Source organism: Brassica oleracea, chromosome C9 (assembly GCF_000695525.1).
Source record: "Brassica oleracea var. oleracea cultivar TO1000 chromosome C9, BOL, whole genome shotgun sequence".
NCBI classification, from domain to species: domain Eukaryota; kingdom Viridiplantae; phylum Streptophyta; class Magnoliopsida; order Brassicales; family Brassicaceae; genus Brassica; species Brassica oleracea.
The window spans coordinates 17,466,506-17,474,148 of NC_027756.1; the positions used below are offsets into that span (position 1 = coordinate 17,466,506).

The following is a 7,643-nucleotide window of genomic DNA, read 5'->3' on the forward strand; positions in this document are numbered from 1 at the left end:
CCATGGTTGTGAGGTCTCTAGGCTTGGACACTGATTCGTTCTGTCCTATGATGGACGATGAAGATGTCCTAGGTCCCGAAGTGCCATATCTCAGTGCCATAGGAGCTTTGATGTATCTGGCTAGTCACACACGACCAGATATATGTTTTGCCGTGAACCTACTATCTAGGTTTAGCTCTTGTCCGACCCAAAGGCACTGGAACGGGATTAAACATGTTCTTCGTTACCTACAAGTAACGAAAGACTTGGGTCTATTTTATACCAACCAAAACAAAGAAGGTTTAGTTGGCTTTGCTGATGCAGGTTATCTTTCGGATCCACACAATGCTCGATCACAGACATGCTATGTTTTCACACATGGTGGAACGGCCATATCATGGCGTTCCATGAAGAAGACGATCGCGGCCATATCTTCAAACCATTCGGAGATATTGGCTATACATGGGGCCAGCCGCGAGTGTGTTTGGTTGAGGTCCATGACCCAACATGTACGAGTTGATTGTGGGATGTCCGAAGGCAAGGACGCAACAACCGTGATGTATGAGGACAATGCAGCATGCATTGCTCAACTTAAGGACGGCTACATCAAAGTAGACAGGACGAAGCACATCTTGCCTAAGTTCTTCTTCACGCATGAACTTCAGAAAACCGGCGAGGTCCAAGTGTGTTCTAGTGACAACTCAGCTGATCTATTTACCAAGTCACTTCCTACCTCGACGTTCAGGAAGCTCACGCATCAGATAGGGATGCGTAGACTGAAAGATCTTCAGTGATGTTCAGAACAGGGGGAGTAATACGTGTTATACTCTTTTTCCTTCACCATGGTTTTGTCCCATTGGGTTTTCCTGGTAAGGTTTTAATGAGGCAACATCTAAAGCGTATTACAAACTCTGTATGGTTATGACATCCAAGGGGGAGTGTTATAAATCATATTGTGGATGTCCATAACCGGCCCGGTCCATAACCGGTCCTGTTCATAACCGGCCCAATGCTAGAGAGAGAGAGTCGACCGTGAGGAGAGAGAGAGAGAATCGGCATCTTGTCTTTTCCTTATTAGATTATGATTTGTACTTTTTCCATACTTGTAATTCCTTTCGTTAGTCTTTCCATTATTCTATGACGGTGTAATTCCATATATGTAAAGAACTCCTTATGTTTATGAATAATACAGAAACATAGATTCTATTCTCTAGTTTCACAACATGAGAAACCGTATTTAAGAAATTCACCGTTGCTCAAAAAAAAAAGTCAATGTTAAAGATTTTCTAAATGGACATTTTTGTATTATGTAAAATATAAATAAAAGAGAAAAGACAGGTTTGGATATTTTCTCCGTTCAGAATAAAGCTTCGCAAATAAACCAAACTCAACAAAATAAAAATGAATCCGAAGTGACCTAAACCTGATATACATACTGAATGAATCTTGTTCTATGATACTTCGGGTTATGGATTTCACTTTAATCGAATCTGAACTAAAATGGATATCCAAAAAAGACGTAAAAGTTCAAAATTTCAAGAAGAACTTGCATCAAACTTGATCTCAGTCCCTAATATGTATTTAAATTACATTACAATATTATTGAGTGTTTCTAAACCAGTTATCTATTACATGAATAATTAACTCAAATACTTAGTCTAATATATATTTTTGATATTTGACTATTGTTAATATTTTTGTGTTTTAACAATTGCATTTGAAGTTCAGTTATGAATAAATTTGCTTTAAAATGTAAACAATGTTGTTGTTTTCTAAGTTTAGATAGTGGTTTAGTTATTGTTATTTTTAAATTGTTTATGTTTCATTATGTATGATTTTCATTCGTACAAAGCTTTGGTTTGTCATGAATCATGATATGTTTCATGTTGTCACATATAGTTCAATGACGAATTTCGTATAGTTGATAGACGACTCTCTCAAAGTTCATGTGAAAGACAACAATATGGTTTGAAGAAACCATGTACACAAATTTATTGAAAAGATTGGAAATATGTTGAGTTTAATCAAGTACAAATTAATATTTTTGGAACAGATAATCTGATTAATATCTGAAACCAAAAACTATTTTTAGGTCAACCCGATTTTGGACATGTAACTAAATCTGAAGCGAACCCATTTAACCCGAACCAAATCTGACCTGTACTTTTATAATATGCGAATGGGCTGAAATTTATGAACCAAAAAAATTGAAACCCGAGTGAACTCGAACTAAAGCCCGATTGGAACCCCGATTTCCCAATCTTAGTTCAGAACAAGGTTTGATTATGTCTATTCCACTCAATTTGGGTTTTTTGACATCACTCTATTTGGTTTTGTATAGTCAAATCCGTGATATAATGTTGGGTTTGATTTTTATCAAGAAATATATTGATACTCAAATGATCTAAATATTTATGTGTTAGATATTTTGGATAATATATGTTTATTTTTGGTATATTTTAGTTTTGGGTTTTGGACAAAATTTCAAATTTTGATATATTTTTCATATATTTTTTATGTTTTAGTTTTAAAATTTTGAATATATTTTGGATGTTAGATATATTTAGTTTTATCTATCTTATTAAAGTAGAAGTACATTTAGTATTTGTTTGAAAAACATAGATAGTAGTCAAAAAATAAATATAATGTTGTTTGGAAACATGGATATAAGCAAGTTAGGAAAAAAAATGTAATGTGCTTATGCTATTAAAAAAATTGGAAGTCCATTACATTATATTAAAAAGTAATGAGCTTATGTTACTTGATATACATATTCAAATCAAAATAATAATTTAAAATTGATTTATATATATCAAAAATTTATTCAAAAATATACATATATTCAAAAATTGATTTTTAATAACATATTTTCCAATAACCATTATAAAAATGTTTTCAATATATATATAAATACAATACAAAGCCCAATTTCAAACACCAACTTAAATTATGGTTTTTATATTTCACATTGAAATTTAAAAATATAATATATGTTATTATTTATATGATTGTACATATAAAATATTATTAATTATAAGATTACTTACTTTATGGTACGTATAAAATACGATTAATTATATGATAAAACATTTTTTTTTGTAATTTATGATGACACATATAGGATATATAATAGTGATTAGGGGTGGGCGTTCGGGTTTGTTTTCGGGTCTGTTTGGGATTCGTGTTCGGTTTAATTCTTTGAGGATTCAGTTCGGATTTGGATAACTAATTTAAATTATTTTAAAAAATTTAAAATTTATTATATGCTTTAATTTTTTAAAAATATATAAACAATAGAATATATTACATATAAATTTGAATAACATATGTCAGAGTGCCTAACTTAACATATAAATTGGTTTGGTTTAAATATTTGGATAGAGAATTAATAATTATTTAAGTATTTTTGGAGTTTTGAGTATATTTTAACTATTTTAGATATTTACGTTTGATTATTTGTATATATTTTCAAGTATTTAAACAAACTTAAAAGTATCATATATATTCTGGATGTTTTTATATATATTAAATCTAAAAATAATTAATATATATAAGTATATAAATCTATTTTGGATACCTAAAATACTTCGGTTCAGATCGGATTAGGTTTCACTTCTTCAAATACCAAAATTTTGAATAATTCAGATATTTAATCAATTTCGGTTCGGATTTGGTACTACTTATTTGGATTGGGATCGGTTCGGTTCTTCGAATTTGAGTTTTTTTTTCCCAACCCTAAATAGTGACATAAAAAACAAATAGCATCATATTTTTTTGAAAATACATCCGCGCGGACGCGCGGATCAAAATCTAGTTGTAGTTTAAAAGTATTACAAAAAAATAAATTGAAACCAAATTTTATCTGATAAAATTAGGATATTAAATAGTTTTAAAAACCAAGATTCAAAGCTTATTATAACAGAACATGACCGAAACAGATTAAAACACTTGTGAGTTTAAATGTGTTAAAAAAATTCTATCAACAACTCGGATTCGATTGGTGCCTTTAAAATATTCTATGAGGCCTAAATAATTTTTATATATGTTGAAAAATTATTAAAAATTGATATATACAATAATAAGAAACCAATTATTAAAGGAACGCATTTAGTGCTACAGAGTGAACTTGCAACTGAACTATTTGTTTCGAATCTAGAATATTTTCTAACTAATGTCGATTGTTTGTTACGGCACACCCTAACAACTGTGTGGACCAAAACCAAAGTCTAGACTTCTTTATATATAAAGAACAATTTCCTTCTCTCTCAGCTGGTCCACGTTGCCATCCAAGTCATCAATTCGTATGCCGTCGAGCCGATACGTGTCCCATGAGGTCGAAACTCAGCGTATCATTTAATCAAGTGTCTGGATATTTTATGGGCTTCATCTTCATTTGGGCTTTGTTATTGAAATTTAAAGTTGGCCCGGTTACGTTCTTAGGGTTCTTATCGTTCTTCGATCTCTGCCATTCGGAGAGACATATCTGATTCCGTGGCGTCACGGATTCCGTTCCTTGGTGTTTGGATCACGTCCTTTAGCCTTCTTTCGATCACTCGAAACGAAACTACTTCCAGATCCATCCCATTAAACATGTTTTTAATTCTTTTGGCCACGATCTACACTTTAATGTGCGTTAATCTTCGGTGTTTCTACTGGTATAAAAAAGATATGCTTTCTTCCTCTCAAAACCATCCTCTCTACAGATGGTTCTCTCTCTTTCTCATCTCCCTTTGCGATTTCTCTGAGATTATAAGTTCCCATTGTTATTGTTTAGAATTACTACTGTTTATGTATCTGACCGGAGTTAGATACGGCGGTGTTGGGCCATTCCAGGAAGCAACAGGCCTTGAATCGCTTCATCTCAACGGCTGCAGTTTCAGCAACCGTAAGAACAACAAAGAAAGCTTATTTCCTTCAAATGGCTAGCTCCTCTGATCTGAAGTAGGTTCCTGTTCTTCCACCGTTGAGGTTAAGTTGCCGCGTTTAGCTCTAACTGGAAGTTCGCCGTATGTCTCTCTTCGGGAAGATGCATCACCTTCTTTGGTAAAGGAGCTTACGTATTCCTCTAAGGGATCCCAATCTCAATCACCACCACGCCGTTGCTCATGAAGGAATTGGATTCCCTTGCTGGGTTCTTCCAGATCTTATGTCTTTTCCTGAGTGATTCAGACAAGATGCTTACGACAAGGTAAAGTCTTTTGTCCTTTTGGTAGTAATTGTTGTCTTATTGTGAAGGATTTGGATTGAAGATGTGTTTTTTCAAAATGATTGGCAGCTTGATGTGATTGGTATTGACGAAACAGAGAACTGGAGATCTTTATGAGTTTTGTTGCAAAGACGCTGATGATGATGGCAACACTGTTATTGTTGCAGTCGTTGATGGTGATTATTTAAGGTGTTACTTGACATTTTTACTTCAAATCTTTAACATTTTCCGTTGAGCTAACTTTAATGATCCTTTCTTGGTAAAATTTTGGAGGAGTTGGTGATGTTCTTGATATTGTACCAATAGATGATTCTGTCACAAAGCTAACTCCAAGGTGTGAGGTTTGCGGACACAAAGGTTTCTTCACTGTGAGGAAGACTTGTGACACCAGAACCGAGCTGATCGGTGGGGTCGATGTCTATATGCCCGTTTGTCTTAAGCACTATATCAATAATCAAATTGTCATCAAAGCTTCAAAGTAAGTTTTGGATTCTGACAAGGTAAGAGCTGACACCTGTTTGGAGACAGTTGCTACTATGATCTAACTATGACTTGCTGTGGAACGAAATAAGCATATATTATAGTGAGATTCTGTTCTTTGAAAGTGCCCTGTTGGTTTGTCATTTTTTAGTCTTACAAGTTTTTTTTTGTAAAAGGCTTTCATTTTCTTGAATAGTATGATTATCTTTAGCAATAAAAAGGGTATGATTATCATACTAATCTTGATTACAACATTAAAAAATTTAAGAAAATATAAAAAATAAAAGTTATAACACAAGCTTGCTAAAACATCTACATAAGCGCGCTAAGTTTTGAGAGAAAGAATGAAATGTTACTAAAACATATCTTATTATTTTTGTTCTGAGAAAAAAATCGAAATAGCTATCTGAATAGGAACAAATTTTTTGATAAAGGTGGGTTGGATTGAAGACGTTAAGTAGTGACTAACTAAAGAAAATAATAATATTATCAACAATCTATATACTAAAATAATTTATGTTTCAATTAACCATTTCATAAAAATGATGTATCAAAAATTACTAAACAAGTTTAACATAATTATAATAAAATCTATACTTAAAGCTCGCTAAGTTTTAATAAAGTATAAGTAAACTTTTAATAAAAAGTTAAATGTTATTAAGACATATTTGTTTTGTTTTTGCTTCTCAAGAAAATGTTTTTTGGAATAGCTATGTGATTGGGAGCAAAAAAAATGACAAAGGTAGATTGGTTGGAAGACTTTACGTGATGAATAATTAAAGAAACAAATAATATAAAACAATAATATTTATATATATATTAAAATAATTCCGATTTTCAAGCAACCATTTCATAAATATGATATATGAGAAATTAACCATAGCATATTTATTATAATTTTAATAAGTTGGCCAATATTGGCCTCCACAAATTATATTATCAAGGACTATGAAAATTGTTAAATTAAAAAACAAACAAACTCAATTAACAATGAAATTATGTCCTATGCCACTAAATATTTTTAAACATGTATAAGAAACTTAAAATATTTTGTATTTTTTTTCATTTTCATTTTGATAAAAGTTTTAAAATGTGTGTATACTTAAATAATAAATTTTAGATTGTTATGTTATTTAACTAACTTTAGAAATCAAATTGTAAATTGATTCATTTTTCACATTATCTAAATCAATAGATTTGAAAATGTATAAAAAGTACCAACACATTCAAAACAAATATATGAGAATGAAAAATAATTCATAATTTTTGTATTGAATTTCAACTGTAGTGACAAGTATTTTTATTTTGCTTATTTTTATAATAAAAATATAACAAACACTAAAAATGTAAAATAATTACATTAATGAAAAAATAAAAGTTTTTCATTATTTTATTAAACCTTTGATTACTAATAAAAACAACAGAAACAATAGTAAAAATTAAAATTGTTTAAAGTTTAGAGTAAACTGTATATTTTTATACGTATATAAAAATACTATATACTTTTTAATTGATTTTTACTTGCTTAACAAAGATTAATATATTATTTATTTTTCTGATACTATTTATCTGATATAATATGATTTATTTTGTAGTGCATCATACAATTTTTTTTGCAAATGCAAATCTAAAACACAAACTATAAAAACATACAAAAAATAATAACAAAAATCACGAGTAAAGCAGCAGGACGGGCTGACGCTAATTCCACGTAACTGTAACTTTTTTTCAAGAGAGATTAGAGCTCTGAAAGGAATACTGTAATACATTTCCTCGTCTCATCTACCGGATGTAGAGTAGTCGCTTAATAGTTCTCGAAATTTGTAATAAATTAGTGTTGATTTCTTTTTTCTCTTTAGAAACAACCTCCAAAGTTACAAGGAAAATTTCCAAAACATTTTTACTTATACTCATTTATTATAATGAAACTCTAACATATATGGACATATAACATAGCATTGGATTTGTTAACATTGTT

At 30.6% G+C, this 7,643-nt stretch overlaps 1 long non-coding RNA gene across 2 annotated transcripts; it reads left to right on the forward strand.

Annotated features, from left to right (window-relative positions):
* Nucleotides 1-4,426: 4,426 nt before the first annotated feature.
* Nucleotides 4,427-5,871, forward strand: LOC106316691. 2 transcript variants are annotated; one of them, XR_001264919.1, is made up of 3 exons: nucleotides 4,427-5,167; nucleotides 5,255-5,374; nucleotides 5,459-5,871. It is a non-coding gene; the product is annotated as an uncharacterized LOC106316691 (long non-coding RNA). The 2 variants fall into 2 exon arrangements; XR_001264918.1 differs by having other exon boundaries at nucleotides 4,428-4,685; nucleotides 4,813-5,167; nucleotides 5,255-5,871.
* Nucleotides 5,872-7,643: the final 1,772 nt, after the last annotated feature.